A 20372-nucleotide genomic window follows, 5' to 3' on the forward strand; every position below is an offset into this window, starting at 1 on the left:
TAGGTACTGTAAGTGTATAGGTAAGTTAGTGTGTACAGGTGTGTGTACCTCTGTTGTTGTTCTGGGTCTGCTTGTCCATGTCTTATGTAAAGAGTGTAATTGTGTCACCAGTTCCTCTGCTGGCGATTCATTTTACTGGGAACCCCGTGCAGATTTTCTGCTCAGAAATAAACAATTAGATTTCTTTGATTTCTTCCTGCTTACGTCACTGTCAGTAGCATTCCTTGCACCATGTGATGCTAGCAAAGTGGTCCTACCAAGAGGTTCTTCAGTCAGTGGCACATTTGATTTCAAGAATGTGATGTGCCTGGCAACAACAAAAAGAAATCAACTAGAATAAACCAAATGTCACAAGGGAGCAAATGGCGTGACTAACTGTATAGCCAGGGTAGATCCACTGTGTGAGTCTGCACGCATGTGTGTGTGTGTGTGTGTGTGAATACATCAATTCTGGACAAGACGAGGGTTGAGTGATAATATGTTTCCACCTATATGTGGTGGGGTCTATGTCCATTTCTCCCTCAACATCCGTCCTACCAATCAGAATCAGAATCAAAAGCTTCACTGGCCAAGTATGTTGACACCAGTGACTGTATATATAGTATATATATATGTATGTATAGTATATATATGCAGTATAAGTATATACTGTATACTCTTTTGATCCCGTGAGGGAAATTTGGTCTCTGCATTTATCCCAATCCGTGAATTAGTGAAACACACACAGCACACAGTGTACACACAGTGAGGTGAAGCACACACTAACCCGGAGCAGTGAGCTGCCTGCTACAGTGGCGCTCGGGGAGCAGTGAGGGATTAGGTGCCTTGCTCAAGGGCACTTCTGCCGTGGATGTGGGCATGGGAGAGCAGTGCTCAACCACTTCCCCCGCCCACATTTTTTCCACTGGATCGAACCGGCGACCCTTCAGTTACAAGACCGAAGCCCTAACCAGTAGGCCATGGCTGCCCTATAGATGGATCATGGATGTCTCTCTAGTAGCACGATAAACTGCATCTGAGCCAGATCTGGGGGCCAGATCAAAACTAGCTGAGGGCCGTATCAGGGCCGTATCAAGGCCGAACCCACTCCAGACTGGGACTCCCTCATTTCCTCAGTGGCTTTAGCCCAATGAGGCGAGAACAGCAGTGCTATTCTGCTCCTGTACATGGGGAATGCATGTCACTCCACTAAACATTTAGCACCTTGTCCATCAAACTCAAGTGTGTGCGTGTTTGTGTGTGAGAGTGAGTGTTTGTGTGTGAGTGCACATGCATGTGTGGGTGTATTTGAGAGTGCATTTACATTACATTTATTCATTTGGCAGTGTGTGTGTGTGTGTGTAACGGAGGCGAACTGAGCTAGCATGTTAGTTGCCCGTGTATATCCTCACCATAGACATAAGGTCTTTATAGAGAAAATCCATATAGATTATTTGTCAAATAAACCAGTAAAACAGAATTAGGGGATGGAATATATAACATTCACACTCATAGCTCATATTTTTTAAATAAATCAGTGAAAAAGTATCCTGACAAACAAGCAGCATTTTAATGCCTTAGTCATATTTCATAATTTCAAATTTTTCTCTAGGTTACCTGATAGCCCAGTTTGAGAGGTGCAAGACACGTGATATTATTTATTTTTGCAGCCAATCACTGCTGTTGTTTTATTTTAATTTATTGATTTGATTTTAGTCATAGAAGCTCAGGTAAAATCCAACGAACCGCATTCACAACAAATAAATAGTATATATATTATTATTATTATTATATTGTTTCTCGTTTTCGAATGTACACTTAAATCTGCACAAAGTCCTTGAGGTGAAAGTGCTGTGGAGAAATTGCAGGATTGTTTGGCTCTGCCACCTAACCACGCCCAGTTTACCTGCTGGAAAACCCTGTAGCTCCGGAGCAGGGGTTCAGACCAGGATAAATTGTTTGCTCGCAGAGGCGCACCTTGTCAACAGGCAAACCAAGCAACTGCTTGGAGCCCCGAGCCGCTAGGGGGCGCCCGACTTGGTCTCAGCGCGTTTGCCGGTGGGTCAAGCGAGAATTTCGTCCATAGAGATTGAATGATGTATTTTGCGTGCTCCTGCCCTGTTGTACAAACATTACGTGCATACTGTATGTAGGCCCTATGCTATGGCCTTATGAACAGCGGATCTGTGTTCAAAAAAGTTCAAAGAATCCGCACATATTTAGGCAACTGTGGTAAACTTCAATCGAGGGTGCAGTGATGACAGATCAACATCGGATTTTGGCATTTAGTCTACTCAATGAAGTTATAGTAGGCTAATGTTAATTGGCAGAAAGATTTAACATGGTTTGCTTCATCTATACGACAGTAAACTTAAGCTAGCTAGCGGCAGTTACAACTAGTTAAGCAAGGAGATGGTTAACGCTATGTTTGTATTAGGGCTGTCAGCCATAACATGTTAATCGCGATGCAGTAAGGACCAAGCATACGCGTTAATTTGTTAGAACCCGATTGACGCAAAGTGCGTCAAAAAACACACCCTTTCTTCTCTGTTACATTGCTCCGAAACTGTTCATTGCAACGAGATAAAACTTTTATTGCGTGACAGAGCAGAAGTGGGGCTTTCCAACGAGACTACGTCTATGTCTGTACGATCAAGTATGAAAATAAAAGAAAATCATTAAATTAAATTAAATTGCATCATATTTACAGTCTATACTTCTCTGCGTTCACCTGCTCACCCATTACTCTCCTTTGAATTACTCGCAAACCCGTGATCGCATATGGCAAGCATATCAGATGAAAGAGGAGACACAGGGCTATCCATTGGTACCATGAATATCGATCGATCCTTTTGGCTTATAAAAACAGACGAAGTAACTGCAAAATAATAACGTCATGTACACAAACCAACGCTGCACACCCATTACTCTCGTTTGAATTACTCGCGGACCCGTGATCGGATAGATATGCCACGCAGATGAAAGAGGAGACACAGAGCTATCATTTGATATCAAGTACATCCTTCTGGGTTATAAAACAGACGAAGTGACAGCAAAATAATAACTTCATATAGCTGGACTTGCCCCTCGTTTACAAATTTTTGTCTGTTTTTGTGGCAAAGCATGTTTATAATCCAACGCTATCGTGTGTTTCTCTATGGCAAAGCATGTTCATAATCCGGTTTTGAAAACCTAGCAAATTCCTGCATGGCATCCAATTCAAGGTTCACATTGCATCCTAATTTGTTCAACAAAGAAACCCCTTTTTTGCCTCTACTTTGTTCTTGGCAATGCAGTAAAAAGATGTTGTAGAGAATCATTATGAGTGCATACACCATGCACTCAAAGTTATATTTTGTGAGATACATGTCAAAATATAAGAATCACAAGAATTTTTATAATACGCTTTTTGTATTTTTATTATTTAACATAATAACCTAAAGGTGATATAACATAATGGTGATAACACTTGTCGGTAGGGCCCCTTTGGAATTTTTGCTTGGGCCCCACAGACTCTAGAATCGCCTCTGTTTGCTCGCCCTCAGTTCACTCTTTGTTCTTCTCAACCCAGCACTCCAGTGTGTCCTGCTCTGTGTGCGTCTTTGAGTTAACGTAAGTAATCACTTTAATGACCCTCACTATGACTTTTGTGATGTTTATCAGTTTGTAGAGTAGCTCTGCCATCATGTTTTAAGTTAAGGTCTTTGTTTGTTGGTTTGGTGTGTTGGAGTCCCATGTGAGAGATGATTAGGTGATGTTGGTTGACTTGGGATGTCAAGTATTGTTTAGTTGTACCCAGGCGCCTATTTTTGACCAGGGGTGCTGAATAACAAAAATAATGGATGTCCGACGATCCCCCCCCCCCCCCCCCCCCCCCCCCCCCTCCTCCCCTGGACATGTTTTGGATTTTGACTGCTAAACAGCCTACGTCATTTTAGTGTGGTGTGCGGGTGATAGCGAAGATTTAGAAAAGTCCTGGGCAGCCACAAATTCCAATGTTCCGCGACAGCACTCCGAGTCCACTGCACCCACCCTAACCCCACAGAAGCGCACTTGACATCATTAGCCTATTTCAGTATAGCTAAGGAAAATTACTTTTCTGATCGTCAAAACCACACCAGAGATGTTAGGTAAGGGATAATGCCAGACGAGGTGTCCATTATCAGAAATAAATGGACGACGAGGAGGCGTGAACTGTCCGATGCGAAGCGGAGGACGGTTGGTTTTGCGATTGGTTGGTTTTCTGATTTCTGATAATGGACGAATCGAAGGGCATTATCCCGTTTATACCATGGTCACTTACGAAATAAATAAATATGAAATCAATTATTAATACTAAATGAGTTTTAGAGTTAAAATCGTTCGTTTTTTCAGCTGTTTTTGCAATGCTGTGGAATGTTGATAAGTCACAGAGCGGACTAACTCAGGCATTGTCAATAGAGTGTAGCTACCCGACCCGACCCGGACAAATATTTAGAAATTGTAGTCGGGTTCGGTTCGGGTTCGGACACATGGGGGCGATATGCATTGGAAGCTTTACATTTAAATTCCTTATTATGTTGGGTAACCAACAGGTCTGCTTTACATGATGCAAACGTTTGTTTTTTGAGAATAAAGTAAAATGTAAAAAAGACCTAATAGCTTTCTTCCTGTGTGCAAGATTCGCACATATGCACATTTCGCACAGTCTTGGGTGACGTTAAAAAAAAAGTTGTTAGCCTATCAGGAGATTTTAAGATTATTTGCGTTGCATACTGTGATAAAGACATAGGCTACCGGTAGGCTATAAGGTCGTCTCGTTCAACTGAATGAGGATTTCCTCGAGTTGCCCCAATTAACGTCGATGCTGCATATGGATCAGTGACAGAGGCACTGCAGTTTCAACGACTGTTGCAGTTCATTTTTAAGACTTTTCGTCAATGGTAAGACAATAATTCTATTTCAATAGGCTATGCTTGCTTGGTCCTCTTGTGTTAATGTGCGCTGTGTGTGACCTGCGTGCGTGCACGCTCATCTGATTCTGTAGACTTTGTTGTGTGTTCCGTTTAATGGGCTAAAAAGACTATAAAAAGCTATCCACAAACGTGAACGTTTAATCACTAGCATGGGAATAACTGAGGCATCATCTGCGTCGGGCTCGGGTCGGGTTCGGACATAAAAATGAAAATGCCTGTCGGGTTCGGACGCAACTCTGTCGGACGCGGGCCGGGTTCGGACAGAAATTTGCGGTCCGAGCCGCACTTTAATTGTCAAGCAACGTCATAATAATTTTATAGGTGTAGTATATCACTTTTTAAATGACACCCTTTTCAACCAATGATCTCGCAAATAATTTCTGAATAGCCTAAAGTGTCGTCTCCACAGCAAGTATGTGTCCTAATAATTTCTATCTTAGCGACTAGGATAGTGAAATGATTTCACTAGCTATACATTTATTAGTTTCTTTTAGCTTATCCATGCTTTTTGTGAACGTGTAAATTGCATAGAATATGTAGGCCTATATCAACCGTAGGCCTACACACTTGATCGCCATCACATAGCTGAAACCACGCTACGGTTCTTACAGTAACTGACTCACGTTCACGTTGATCTCTAACTGTTAATTTTTAGTAGCCTATATTCGAACCTATCCATAACCCTTTTTTGCTATTTGACTCATCATTTCACATACAAAAATATAAATAATATCAGACAGCAAATTAGTAATTATTTAAAAAAAAATATATAATGTTTTTTAAAAATCTATCTCCTGCCAGCAGGGGGTGCTGCAGCACCCTCAGCACCCCCCTTCCCGCGCCCTTGGTTGTACCTTATATAGCCATATGATTTCAGTTTATTGTTCAAATGTCAATTGGTTTGTTTGTGAGTTGGGATCTATACTAATTTACCCCATTTCACTGATTACTCCATTTTCTGTTTGTTTCCTCTTTGATGCAGCACACATACAAGTAAAGAACAAAAGAACAGATTAATTTAAACTCAAATAAAGTTCACTTGTGTTGCACCGAAACCTGCCATCTCAATGTCATCACTCCATACCATTGAGCCTTCTGACCGAGGCTATGCCTGCTCGCCACTCACTCTACCTCGACCCACATCGCCCCGTACAGTTCCTTCAGTTGGGTTGTGGAGGTTAGCATACTAGAATAGAATACTGTTAGAATACTGTTGGGTTGTGGAGGTTAGCACACTATAACGTTACAGCTACTTGTCAGGACTTGTCGTGCAAGACAAGTATAACTGCGAAATTAAGTGTGCTTGCAAGCACACTTATTGTTCTTCTTAAGTTTTATTATTATCGTTATTAAGTGTGCTTGCAAAGCAGCACACTTATTGTTCTTCTGAAGTTTTATTTTTCCCGTCTCCCTAATCTTTTGTCAGCTCTAGCGCCTAGCCCTTTGAGACAGAGACACCGTTCCAACTTTAAAACGTCCGGTCAGTACCGGTGTAAGTTGGTCGCGAAGATGACGTCAGGTGGGCGTGTCGTTCGTCAGCCATATTGGATTGAACAGAAAGCGAAACTAAATTTTCACAGGTCACAAATTTGGTCCGAACGCCACGAAACTTGACATACAATATCCTTGGACCAAGCCTCACAAAAGTTACCAGAAGGATTTTTGATTTTCGAAAGTGTTTGCCCGTCACAGCCAAACGAAATCGGTGGCGAAGCTCAGAAACAGGAAGTCGTCCATATCTCAGGAACACTGTCACATATCGATACCAAATTTTGTATTTGAACTCGGGACTCCAATGTGAGGGTGCATAAGCAAAAAAAAAAGAAAACATTCCAAAAGTTTCCAGCATTTGGCAAACCACCCACCTATTTGGATCACCTTCCACATTTGCAGTTGTACTGGTACACAATGCCTTCCAAGTATGCACAATGTCTCTGGGCAGCCACAATGTCTCCGGGCAACCTTGCCCAATCATGAAATCCTTGCTCTGCCATGGGATAGTATGGACTTACAAACTGATATAGTCAGGAGAACATTAGCTATTTATTGCTGACGTAGTACAGTTATTTTCACATTGACGGTATTCAAATTAAATTTTTCATTATTGTTAAATATCATGATGGGAGAGTATTATTAAAAATGTTACAAGTATGCAAATGCATATGTTTACGGGCATTTAGGTTTTACTGTGTTGTTTTGTTGTAAAGACATGCAAGGCATTCTGGGCCGTAATGAACAGTGGTCGGCAGCACTCCATAGGCTACGTATTAATATGAATAGGTGTTTCTGTAAACCTAGGGACAATAAACAGCTATCTCTGTTACAAAAACGAGCTGGTAATCGCTCATTGAAGAGGGAACTATGATAAAAAGATTGTTTTCCTAAAAGCATGGAGTTGACGAAAGAATAAGCAAGCAATGTCACGTTAATGTTAAATAGCCTACATCTGAACGCTAGGTGGCAACGTTGTATTACATTTCTGTCATGTTATGTATAAACAAATCTGTGTTTTAGCGACACACACTGGCCATTTCTGATATAGCAGGATAGCTAGTTTCTGGTCTGTGTGATGTCATTCCTTTTTTGATTGTAAACAGTCTGGTGGTTGCTAGGTTCCCAGGATTCAGCCATTTTATGACCAGCATTTACAGTAGAAAGCATTGCTGATTTTTCTTTCTGCAATCTGTTTCATCTATGTGTTTAAAGCCTTGGAGAAGCTTTGCTTGTAAGTAATGTTGTTAACGTATATTTCATGATCGTATATGTGTCTGTATTTTGTAAATTCTTACACTGTGATGCTGTGTAACATAAGCAGCTCACCCAATGCTTTTACTATGCAGTCTTTTAGCTCAGTCACTAGCTATGTAATGCAGCAGAGGCTGTAGTTTATTCCTATTGGTATTTTCATACTTTGTATTTACAATATTTACAGTGTCAGACAGTCTGATTGTAAAGTGATTTTATTTTAACAGGCTGTACTAGCTTAATGCTAAATATTATTTTGTATTTAGTTTCACAGATTCAGTGGTTACCTGTATCAATGCCCTTATATACAAGTAAAGAGTCAACTTTACTTCCACGTCTGGGTTTTCATTCAACACTACTGACTGTTTAGCTATCTGTCAAATCGTGCAAAATAGACACGCACGCTGGAGGACAGAATAGTGAAAAAGCAGCATCACAGCGGGCGGAACACAACAGGTCCAAAAGAAGGCAGCTACTCTTCATCCTCATTCATCTTTAGCCTTTGTCACGCCACTTCCTGCACGACAAATACAAGATGGAAGAGAATACAGAAGAGACCCATCAACTCCTCTAGTCAGTTGGAAACCAGGTCAGTGGTATCTAGTTCTACAACTAGTTCAAGAAAATCCTCCGCGAGCATGGCAGCAGCCAAAGCACGTGCAAAAGCAGAAGGTGCAAGAGCACGCACCACATTTGTAAAGAGAGAGAATGAAGTGCTATTAGAAAAGGCTAGATTGGAAGCAGAACTGCACTCACTCCAGCATGAAAAGTAAGTGGCAGCAGCCACAGCAGAAGCTGAAATTCTAGAGTCAATGGCAGCAGAGCTAGACTTAGATGAAAGGAGAGGGGACATCATAGCATTACCTCATGAACCCACTGAAAAGCGCACCAGTGACTATGTCGACTGTCACAACGCTTCACGCCATAGCCAGCTCTCTCCCTTTAAGCCCCGGTCGTACTCTCCCCCTCCTACCAGAGCAGTGTACCAGCCATACACTGAAGTGCATACAGGCATGCACTCAAACCCTGCTCCTCTTCACAAGCCAGTTCATGGTCAGCCATATGCTCAAAGTAAAGCATATCAGCCACACTCTCCCCCTCCAGTCAGAGCAACACACCAGCCATATGCCATCACACATAAAGGTATGCAGCGACACTCCTCTCTTCCTTACCAGCCAACTACTGGTCAGTCCTACGCTCAAAGTACAGCTCCGCAGCCACACACTCCCCCTCCTATAAAACCAGTGCATCAGCCATGCACTGCTGACCATACAGGAATGAGTGACATAGCCAGGTACCTAGTACGCCGTGAGCTTGTTAATTCAGGGCTAAGCAAGTTTGACGATCATCCTGAAAACTACTGGGCCTGGAAGTCCTCATTCTCCAGTGCCATAGAGGGGCTAAAGCTGACAGCCAGCGAAGAGCTTGATCTTCTAGTTAAATGGTTAGGGCCCAAGTCTTCAGAGCAGGTCAAGAGGCTAAGAGCTGTTCACAATACTGACCCCACTGCAGGACTAAGAATGGCCTGGCTACGTCTTGAAGACTGCTATGGCTGTCCAGAGATAATTGAAAAAGCTCTTTTTGATAAGCTGGAAAACTTTCCCAAAATCAACATTAGAGAACCTCTAAAGCTTAGAGAACTTGGAGACCTGTTGAAAGAAATTGAGTCTGCAAAGCTAGAGGGATACCTACCTGGGCTCACTTACCTGGACACGGCACGAGGTGTGACACCCACTGTCAATAAACTCCCTCACAACCTCCAAGAGAAATGGATGTCTCAAGGTTCACAGTATAAGCTTCATCAGCAGGTAGCGTTCCCACCTTACTCATTTTTTGCTGACTTTGTGTGTCGCGAAGCCTATACGCGTAATGACCCTAGCTTTGCTCTGAGCCCTTCTGCGGTCAATGCTGTGAAGCCAGAGAGCACTGTAAAAGGTTATGGACAGTCTAAAAGCCTTGTTTCTGCCCACAAGACAGAGATCTCTCGCACACAAACCCCAAACGTCACGAACTTCTCAAGCAGCAGGCCAGACATAGACAGACACTGCCCTATTCACCAAAAGCCCCACCCCCTCAAGCATTGTAGAAGCTTTCGGGCTAAAAGCATCGAGGAACGCAAGACATTCTTAAAAGAGAATAATGTCTGTTTCAGATGCTGCTCTTCAAACAGTCACATAGCAAAGGACTGCAAAGCAGCTGTACAGTGCTCAGAATGTAATAGTGTTGCACATGTAACAGCCCTCCATCCAGGGCCGCCCTCATGGACATTTAATCCCAGCAACGCAGAGCATAGCGGGGAGAAAGAGGAAAGAACCTCTCTTGCCGTTAACTCCAAATGCACTGATGTTTGTGGAGATCCACTAAGTTCCCGGTCTTGCTCTAAAATATGTCTCATTGAGGTCCATCATAAAGGCCAGCCAAATAAAGCTGTGAAAGCTTACGCAATACTCGATGACCAAAGCAACCGGTCATTAGCCAGATCAGAATTCTTCGATTTCTTCTGCCTCAAAAGCACAGAGTCTCCTTACACTCTTCACACATGTGCAGGAGTCACAGAGATGTCTGGAAGGAGAGCTACAGGCTTCATCGCACAGTCACTGGATGGAACTTGCAGTGTGCCGCTTCCTACGCTCATTGAGTGCAATCACATGCCAGATGACAGGTCCGAGATACCGACTCCCGAGGCAGCAAAACACCATTCACACCTCAAGTCTATTGCTCACCTTATTCCCCCTCTTGATCCAGATGCGCAGATCCTCTTCTTACTTGGTCGTGACATCCTACAGGTTCACAAAGTGAGAGAACAGCACAATGGGCCTAGAAATGCACCATACGCACAGAAGCTTGACCTTGGCTGGGTTGTGGTTGGTGAGGTCTGCTTAGGCGATGCTCACAAACCTACTACTGTGAGCGCTTATCACACCAACATTCTAAGTAATGGCCGCCCTTCACACTTCAGACCATGTCATAACCACATCTCTTTGAAAGAGTCGCTGAATGTAGAAAGCATTCCTAAATCCCCCCTTTTCTCTCACTCTGATCCCACCACTCACCTCTCTTGCAGCCGTAGCTCCACCAGTGAAAACACATTAGGTAGCACAATCTTTGAAAGAACAGAGGATGACGATAGAATTGGTCCTTCAATTGAGTTCCCTTTCGTTCACCTCGGTCACGCCTGCCTAATAACAAAGAGCAGGCTCTGAGTCGCCTCACCTCTCTCCGTCGTATGCTCGACAAGAAGCCCAAGATGAAGGAACACTTTGTGGCATTCATGGAGAAAATCTTCCATCATCATCATGCTGAACCGGCTCCACTGCTGCATGAAAGAGAAGAATGCTGGTACTTACCCACATTCGGTGTGTACCACCCACGTAAGCCTGATCAAATTAGAGTGGTCTTCGATTCCAGCGCTCGTCATCATGGTGTGTCACTGAACGATGTGCTACTAACAGGCCCAGACTTAAACAACAGCCTGCTGGGGGTCCTAATACGCTTTAGGCGTGAGCCAGTAGCTATCACTGCAGATATAGAACAAATGTTCCACAGTTTTGTAGTCAGAGAAGATCACAGGAACTTCCTCCGATTCCTGTGGTTCAGAGACAATGACACATCCAAAGACATTGTGGAATACAGAATGAGAGTTCATGTGTTTGGCAACAGTCCCTCCCTGCCGTTGCAATGTATGGTCTCAGGCGCGCCGCTCTATATGGAGAAGCCGAGTTTGGCGCAAAAGCCAAACGCTTTGTGCAGAGGGATTTCTACAGTATGTTGATGATGGGCTCAAATCCCTGCCCTCTGTTGCTGAAGCCATTGACCTCCTCAAGGCTACACAAGACATGCTCGCCATCTCTAACCTCAGGCTCCATAAGATAGCATCAAACAGCCCAGCAGTCATGCAAGCGTTTCCTTCAGATGATTATGCGAAAGATCTGAAAGACCTGGACTTACAGATAGACTCTCCACCAATACAACACAGCCTTGGACTGAGCTGGAATCTCCAAAACGACACATTCACATTCCGTGTTGCCCCCAGTGATAAGCCATTCACCCGCAGAGGTGTTTTAGCAACTGTTAACAGTCTGTTTGATCCCCTTGGTCTCGTGGCCCCCATCACTATCCGAGGGAAACTCCTGCTCAGAGACCTCACAAGCACTTCTGTAGACTGGGATACTCCTCTCTCCACTGAAAAAGAGGCTGAATGGAATGCCTGGAGAGACTCACTACAGGATCTCAAACAGTTTGAAACTCCACGAGCATACACAGTAGCATCTCTCTCAAACACAGTGAGAAAGGAGGTCCATGTTTTCGCTGACGCGTCCATACAGGCCATAGCAGCTTATCTGAAGGTCACAGATAGTGACGGCATGTGTCATGTGGGCTTCATCATGGGCAAGGCTAAATTAGCTCCTCAGCCAAACCACACTGTTCCCAGACTTGAACTATGTGCTGCTGTCCTTGCGGTTGATGTTGCAGAGCTGATTGTTCAAGAGCTAGACTATAAACCAGACACCCTAAAATTCTACACAGACAGCAAAGTGGTGTTGGGGTATATATGTAATAACACCAGACGGTTTTATGTGTATGTGAGCAATAGAGTGCAAAAAATCTGAAAGTTCACATTTCCTGAGCAATGGCATTATGTTCCCACCTTGCTTAATCCAGCAGATGTGGCTACCAGATCAATCCCTGCGGCTCGTCTCACTGAAACCATTTGGCTGACTGGTCCATCATTCCTACAGCACCCTGAATCCTCACGTCACAAATGAAGCGACCTTTGACCTCATTGACCCAGAGTCCGATGTTGAGGTACGCACTTTTATCACCTCATGTACAAAACTAAAGACTCTAGGCTCTCAACGCTTTGAGAGATTTTCTACTTGGAAGTCTCTTATTAGAGCCACAGCATCTCTCATCCACATTACACAGTCTTTCAAGCGGAAAGAGAATTGCAGGGGATGGCACCACTGTACACAGGCTTTCCCAGCTGACCTGCTGGTACAAGCAAAAATTGCCATTATTGGATGTGTCCAAAGAGAGGCCTATCAAGCTGAATTCACATGTCTGGAGAAAGGGAACGAAATTCCTAGAAACAGTCCACTCAGAAAACTGAATCCTGTTCTTGAACATGGTCTTTTGACGATTGGAGGACGACTTGAACACACCACACTTAGCACAGCAGAGAAACATCCGCTCATCATCCCAGGCCGCAGCCATATCGCTACTCTCCTTACAAAACACTTTCACGAGAGGGTGAAACATCAGGGCCGTCTCTTCACTGAGGCCTCCATCCGCACAGAAGGCTTTTGGATAGTTGGAGCTAAGAGATGGATCAACAGCAATCTCCATAAATGTGTCATATGTTCCAAGCTCAGAGGAAAAACAGCAGAGCAGAAAATGTCAGATCTTCCCTCTGACCGTGTCAGCACAGAGCCACCCTTTACAAACGTAGGCCTGGATGTGTTTGGACCCTGGGATGTGTCCACACGGCGCACACGTGGAGGCCACGCCAACAGCAAAAGGTGGGCTGTAATCTTCACATGCTTAAGTGTACGGGCTGTGCACATTGAGCTGATAGAGTCAATGGACAGTTCATCCTTCATTAACGCCCTGCGCCGCTTCATTGCCCTGCGTGGCCCTGTAAAACGAATACGCTCTGACTGTGGAACTAACTTTAAAGGGGCATGCAAAGAGCTTAAAATGCTTATGGACAATACAACTGAGCCGAGTGTGTCAAGATATCTCAGCGAGGAGGGATGCACATGGATCTTTAACCCACCCCACTCCTCTCATATGGGAAAGGATGATCGGGATATCGAGACGGATCCTAGACTCCATGCTTTCACAAGTCGCTCCCTCACATCTCACTCATGAGGTACTGTCTACCTTCATGGCTGAAGTGTGCGCCATCATTAATGCAAGGCCTCTGGCACCCATCTCTACTGATCCAGAATCTCCTTACCTCTTAACACCAGCGATGATCCTCACACAGAAAATGTCCATTCCCAATCCTCCTCCTGGATCCTTTGAGAGCACAGACCTTTACAGACAGCAATGGAAAAGAGTACAGCCAAAGATCCTTGATTACTAGCAAGATGGAGCAACGTAATTCGTTACTATGGGAGCAAAACGGGACAGTTCCGGTCTGCATAAGTGGGAGTGTCACCTTACGTCACTAAATAAACTTTCTCTCTTAATAAGCAATAAGAACAGATAAACATAATTGTGTTCACAGTATTATTGTCTATAATCATGTATGATACCAATGAATCATTCTTTAGGACATGATATGAATAATTTAATTAGTCATGTGAACCGAGCTAGCTAGCTAGCTAACGCTAGCTTAAAATGCTATACAAGTGGATGGGAGTAGCTATGGCAATACAGCTATGCGCTAACAAGTGACTAGAAGTTGAAGGACTTTGCTTAAACTTAATATACTGTTGCAAATTCACTTGAGTATAAACTATCCACTTTAACTAATGTCAGTAATGTTATTCAGCTAGTTGTCATTTCAAAGAAATTACACTTCTCCGTTTAAAATGTTACCTTAGCTAAGAGGCTAGCTAGCATGCTAACAACCGGACAGTAACTGGCAGCAGCATGGTCTAATATTAAGTTATTTTATTACAAATCCGAACACTAAAAAATGACACTTTTAGGCTTGAAATGATCCCAAACACTTACAGATTATGACAAAATTTTCCAAAAAAACCTCAACAAATCCAGAAAGACATAATGACCAATTTATTGGTAAAATTCCACAAGTCTCCATTGACATTAGTGCAGCGAGGGTTTACTCTGGTCTGCATAAAGGGGGATTTTCCCCCCTCCCCCTTGCAATAATCGAACACGGAAATTGTCGAACGTTTGCGCCTCTCGCTCCGCTTTAACCCTCTCTGGTACAGCATCTTGCCGACAAGTTCTGGGAGAGATGGAGACGAGAGTATCTTGCTACTCTTCAAACTCGTAGCAAATGGCAAGAAAGTAGGCCTAACATTAAAGAAGGTGACCTGGTCCTGTTAAAGGATAACCAAGTGAATAGAAATGAGTGGCCTATGGCTCTTGTCACTAAAGCCATCCCTGACGCTGATGGGAAAGTCAGGAAGTTGGAACTGAGAGTAACAAAGGGAGGCATTGCAAAAACATTCCTAAGGCCTATCGTGGAAGTAATACTCCTTATGTCTCTCTAAATACCTCCGTATTAATTTGATTGTCATTGTTATTTTTAACTCCTTTAAAAATGTTTAGTGATATTGTGTTTAATATCAAACGGGGAGTGTCATGTTATGTATAAACAAATCTGTGTTTTAGCGACACACACTGCTAAATATTATTTTGTATTTAGTTTCACAGATTCAGTGGTTACCTGTATCAATGCCCTTATATACAAGTAAAGAGTCAACTTTACTTCCACGTCTGGGTTTTCATTCAACACTACTGACTGTTTAGCTATCTGTCAAATCGTGCAAAATAGACACGCACACTGGAGGACAGAATAATTTCACTAGTGTACTTGAAATACGGTGTGAGCTTCACATGTAAGGAAGGTGCAAATATTATGTAATTTATCATGGGAAATTATTGGAAATGTTATTTCTTGTTTATTCTAATTGCAAACCACACACATCCATTCGTAATCACACGTACACTTTTAATACCTTGAAAAGACACTCATTTCGTTTATTTGATGTTGCCTAGCAACACAGCGTTCAGAGCAAAGATTCTAGAACAGAGCTTCAGAGAGACACGTTTTGAGTTCGTGGCCAAGTACCTAAAATATCAGTTTCCATATGTATGTGCTGGATGGTGTGCTTCCTTTATGAAAGTAAGTGTTTTATAGAGTTACAGACATAATGAGTCATGTTGTAGTGGTCCACATAAATGTGCCCCTTCTGTTATTAGAATGCTAAGCGGAGATTTAACATTCATTTCTTGTGTGGCTAGAAGCTAGCTAGCTATCGTAACACCCCCAATTATCACCACTTTTGTTCAGAAATTCTAAAACAACGATGTTTTTTAACACTTCAAAATAACATTTGCTAAATTAACCTGACATTTTTCAGTAGCCATAGGTGTGTAGATTTGAACAAAATCTGGTTTGTTTGTTAACGGGAGCATTTACTGCCTGAAATATCCGATTTTGTTTACCATGCTCTGAGTTATAGTGCTGGCCTGATGGGTCGCCTATTTACACCGTTTCACACAGAGACAGGTCAAGACATATAGTGCAATGTAGACAGTAGTATACAGTTGATTTACAGAAGGTGGTTTAGAGTAATATGAATTAAATATAAATAACGTGCAGTGTATTAGCAGTTATCTCATACAATAAGTAGAATAATGTATGTAGATGTAGTAGTAACATTATAATAGTAGAAATAATAATATAGATATATGCAGTGTATTAACAGAATATAATAAAACAGAATAAATATGGATATTCAATATGACAAATATATAACAGATATGTACATAACATACATGTGCAGTGTGGAAACAGTGTCATTGTAGTGCAGAAACAACATTATAAGAGTAGTAAGAATAAATCTATGTGCAGGATGAATAGTATAAAGATCAGTAGAATAACTATGTATAAATGTAATTACAGTAGGCCTATGTACATTTGTAAATAAATAGAAAACTATGGGTGAGAGGGATACATTAATTTTATTTAATCGTAAAAGTAAATTGCATTCAATTAAATTGCAATTAAAAATCTTTCCAGTAGGCTTTAATGTCACGCAAAAAGTACAACCAAAGCTGAGCTTGATCAACTAGAACGTCTAAAGAACTAGAACTTGTGTGTAGTTTTTTGCTGGGTCCCAGGCCATGTTGGTCTGAGGGGAAATGAGAAAGCGGACAGTGCTGCTAAGCAAGCCCTCAATGAAGAAGTCACAGAATGTCAAATCCCTGCCCCAGACCTTAAACCTATAATGAACTCTTACATCTCAGATAAGTGGCAATCTGGGATTAATGTACCAAAAACAAGCAAGGAATATGAATTTTGGCACATTTTCATGATCCACTGGGTCGTTATGGGCCACACAAAATACGGTGTTGCTAAAATTACTCCTATTGTGGCTATTAGAGACATGCGTTCATGAGTATCCAGCTACATTCAATAAGTTAAGTAAAATACATTCACACACACAAAAAAAACATCACTAATGTTGTGGACATTCCTTTATTCTGAGATACATCAACAGGCTCTCAAAACAATCCCAAACAGACATAAGGTCTTTATAGAGCAAATCCATATAGATTATTTGTCAAATAAACCAGTAAAAAAGAATTAGGGGATGGAATATATTACATTCACACTCAGCTCATATTTTTTAAATAAATCAGTGAAAAAGTATCCTGACAAACAAGCAGCATTTTAATGCCTTAGTCATATTTCATAATTTCATTTTTCTCTAGGTTACCTGATAGCCCAGTTTGAGAGGTGCAAGACGCGTGACATTATTTATTTTTGCAGCCAATCACTGCTGTTGTTTTATTTTATTTTACTGATTTTAGTCATAGAAGCTAAATTCGAAGGCAGGCCACAGGTAAAATCCAACGAACCGCATTCACCCCGCAAGGCAATAGTTGAATAGAGCTTTTGAGGTATTGCCACTGCTCCAACACTGAAAGGCACTGTTAGAATGCTTGGATCAAGCCAGGTTCAGCATAGCGTATGTCACTGTCTGCTCATGTTGGTGACCGGACCAGGGCAAGCACACTTTCGCAGTTCCCGCCGGAAATGCAGTCTAGTTATTATTCCCGTCTCCCTAATTTTTTGTCCGCTCTAGCGCCTAGGCCCTTTGAGACAGAGACACCGTTCCAACTTTAAAACGTCCGGTCAGTACCGGTGTAAGTTGGTTGTGAAGATGACGTCAGGTGGGCGTGTCGTTCGTCCGCCATATTGGATTGAACAGAAAGCGAAACAAAATTTTCACAGGTCACAAATTTGGTCCGAACGCCACGAAACTTGACGTACATTATCCTTGGACCAAGCCTCACAAAAGTTACCAGAAGGATTTTTGATTTTTGAAAGCGTTTGCCCGTCACAGCCAAACGAAATCGGCGGCGAAGCTCCGAAACAGGAAGTCATCCATATCTCAGGAACACTGTCACATATCGATACCAAATTTTGTATATGAACTGGGGACTCCAATGTGAGGGTGCATAAGCTAAAAAAAAAAAAGAAATATTCCAAAAGTTTCCATCATTTTGCAAACCACCCACAGGTATTTGGTAACTCTCACCATTCACCTTCTATCACAATGCCTTCCAAGTATGCTCAATGCCTCTGGACAGCCACAATGTCTCCGGGCAACCTTGCCCACTCATGAAATCCTTATTCTGCCATGGGATAGTATGGACTTACAAACTGAAATAGCAAGGAGAACAGTAGCTATATATAGCTTACATAATAGAGTTGTTTTCACATTGACGGTATTCAAATTAAATTTTTCCTTATTGTTAAATATCATGATGGGAGCTGGGGCGGACCTGCCATTAGGCATGGTCAGGCAATTGCCTTTTTTAATAAATGATCACGCATCCAAACAATATATTCTAATCCATAATAAAGATTGAAAAAAATATTTTGCCTCATGATTGCTCATAAGCTCATCATAAAATCAAATGACTAGCTAGTCTGAACGAGGTCTTGGTGAGGTGGAGTTGAGCGAATGACAGCAGCCATGAAACGTTTCCAGAAGTGATAAACGAAAAAGAAAGAGGGAGGAGGAAGAATTTAGAAAGAAATTGCCTAAATTAACCAACTTCTTCCAGTCGAAGAATTCTTCCACGGAAGAAAGTAATTTGGACAGTGATGCAACAACATCTGCAACATCTGCTGAGCTAGGTGGTGTAGCTAATGCTAGCTGCAGTAGCTGTGGCACTGATGCACCACCACCGACAACTTGCACTACATATTCTTCTACTGATGATGATGATGATTATGATGTTGATCTAAGTGAAACAGTCGTGAAGGACAAGATCACTGTCACTGCCGAAGTCCGCACTGGTGCTGGTGGTGCTGCTACGGACACCATTTCAGTAGTAGAAGCTTTGGGTACAACGAAACCAGTAACGTGAGTAGCCCTAACACGATACCTAGCACTACAGTGATGACCCTGCGTTATGGCAAGACACCGTAAGAGATGCAGAGCGAGTTGAAATCGTTATGACATAATGAGTCATGTTGTAGTGGTCCACATAAATGTGCCCCTTCTGTTATTAGAATGCTAAGCGGAGATTTTAACATCATTCATATTTCTTGTGTGGCTAGAAGCTAGCTAGCTAGGTCATAGGGAGGAGATGTTGCTGTAACGTTATGAGATTTATGCATACGCGTGGGGGACGGGGGGGTTATGTTCCCACCACTATTTATAATTTGAATTTTGTCCCCACCACTTCTAAAAATGTGCAAACCAATGTTGACCGAAAAAATCCCCACATACTGAAATCATCGAGTCTAAACCATGCGATAGGCGCGCACAATGACATCTTCACAGCATGCACACCTGCCTGGATATGTGTGGATGGAGTGTTGCGCGGTTAAGGTTTTTTAACATCCGCACCCACCCGACCCTCCAGTCATTTAATGCCTGCTAGAGTTGACTGTAGCTCGGAATGCAATCGGTTGCCATAGTAGGCTATCCTAAAATCCAGCGATAAAACGGTCTGCCCTATATGTATATCCTCTGATTGTAGCCTAATGTTTACAGGCTATCTAGGCAATATTTGTAACATTTATTTTTTATTTGGCCTGTTATAAAATCATGTAGGCCTATTGAACAATTGAAACACATTGTGAACCCCAAAGTTGGAGACATGCATATAGACATTGCTGCAAATTTAAAACCGGATTACTCTGGAATGGCTAACTGTGCAGGGGAGTGCTTTAAACTTTAATTTAAACTTTAAACTTTAATTACACCTTTGTGGTCGGTAAGGTCTGCTGTTTATTCTGATATATGGTTTGTCATGTGTTGAGGCAAAGTCAAGATGAATGGGTAAGGAGACAGGCGCAGAAAATATGATTAAATTAAAGTTACTACTAAAGCTACTTTTCTCGCGAACCGTTTACCACAGCAACTAACCACCAACATCGTTTAAAAGCTGAGAAAAAGCTCTTTCTTGTGATACATGTGATGTCTGTGATGAATAGGCTACTTCGCAAGTAGTTCAGCAAATTTGGGTGGGACAGAAATACCTTTACAGAGCAGCAGATCAGGGCTGGCCATATCGGCTCTGATGTAGGCTACATTGATTTAAATGCATTATCGCTTCACTACCCAACACGCGAACAAGAAAGAAACCAATGAGCTTATGTCACGATTTCCGATAGGCCTAGGCCTAGAGAAAAGACAGCTATTGGTAACTTAACAAGTAGGATTTGCTTTGCCTACTCTGCTGTTTGGTTGTCCCAAACTTTGAGACGACCCATACTCGCATTAACTGAATCTTATCAACCCGAACTGCGATGTTCCAAACAGAGTGACAAGATGCAATGCCTAATAATCTCACTGCCTACGGCATAACTGATACAGTGCACCTAGGCCTACTGTTAAACACCTGAAAAATATTAAGCTGCTGTTTTCTTTTCATGACAAGCACTAGGCCTACGTTTGAATGATTTATGACTGAATGGAACGTTGCGTTTTTAAGCGCCAGAACTGCTTATCACGTCGTGTGACA

Source organism: Alosa sapidissima, chromosome 6, assembly GCF_018492685.1.
Source record: "Alosa sapidissima isolate fAloSap1 chromosome 6, fAloSap1.pri, whole genome shotgun sequence".
Lineage (NCBI taxonomy): Eukaryota > Metazoa > Chordata > Actinopteri > Clupeiformes > Clupeidae > Alosa > Alosa sapidissima.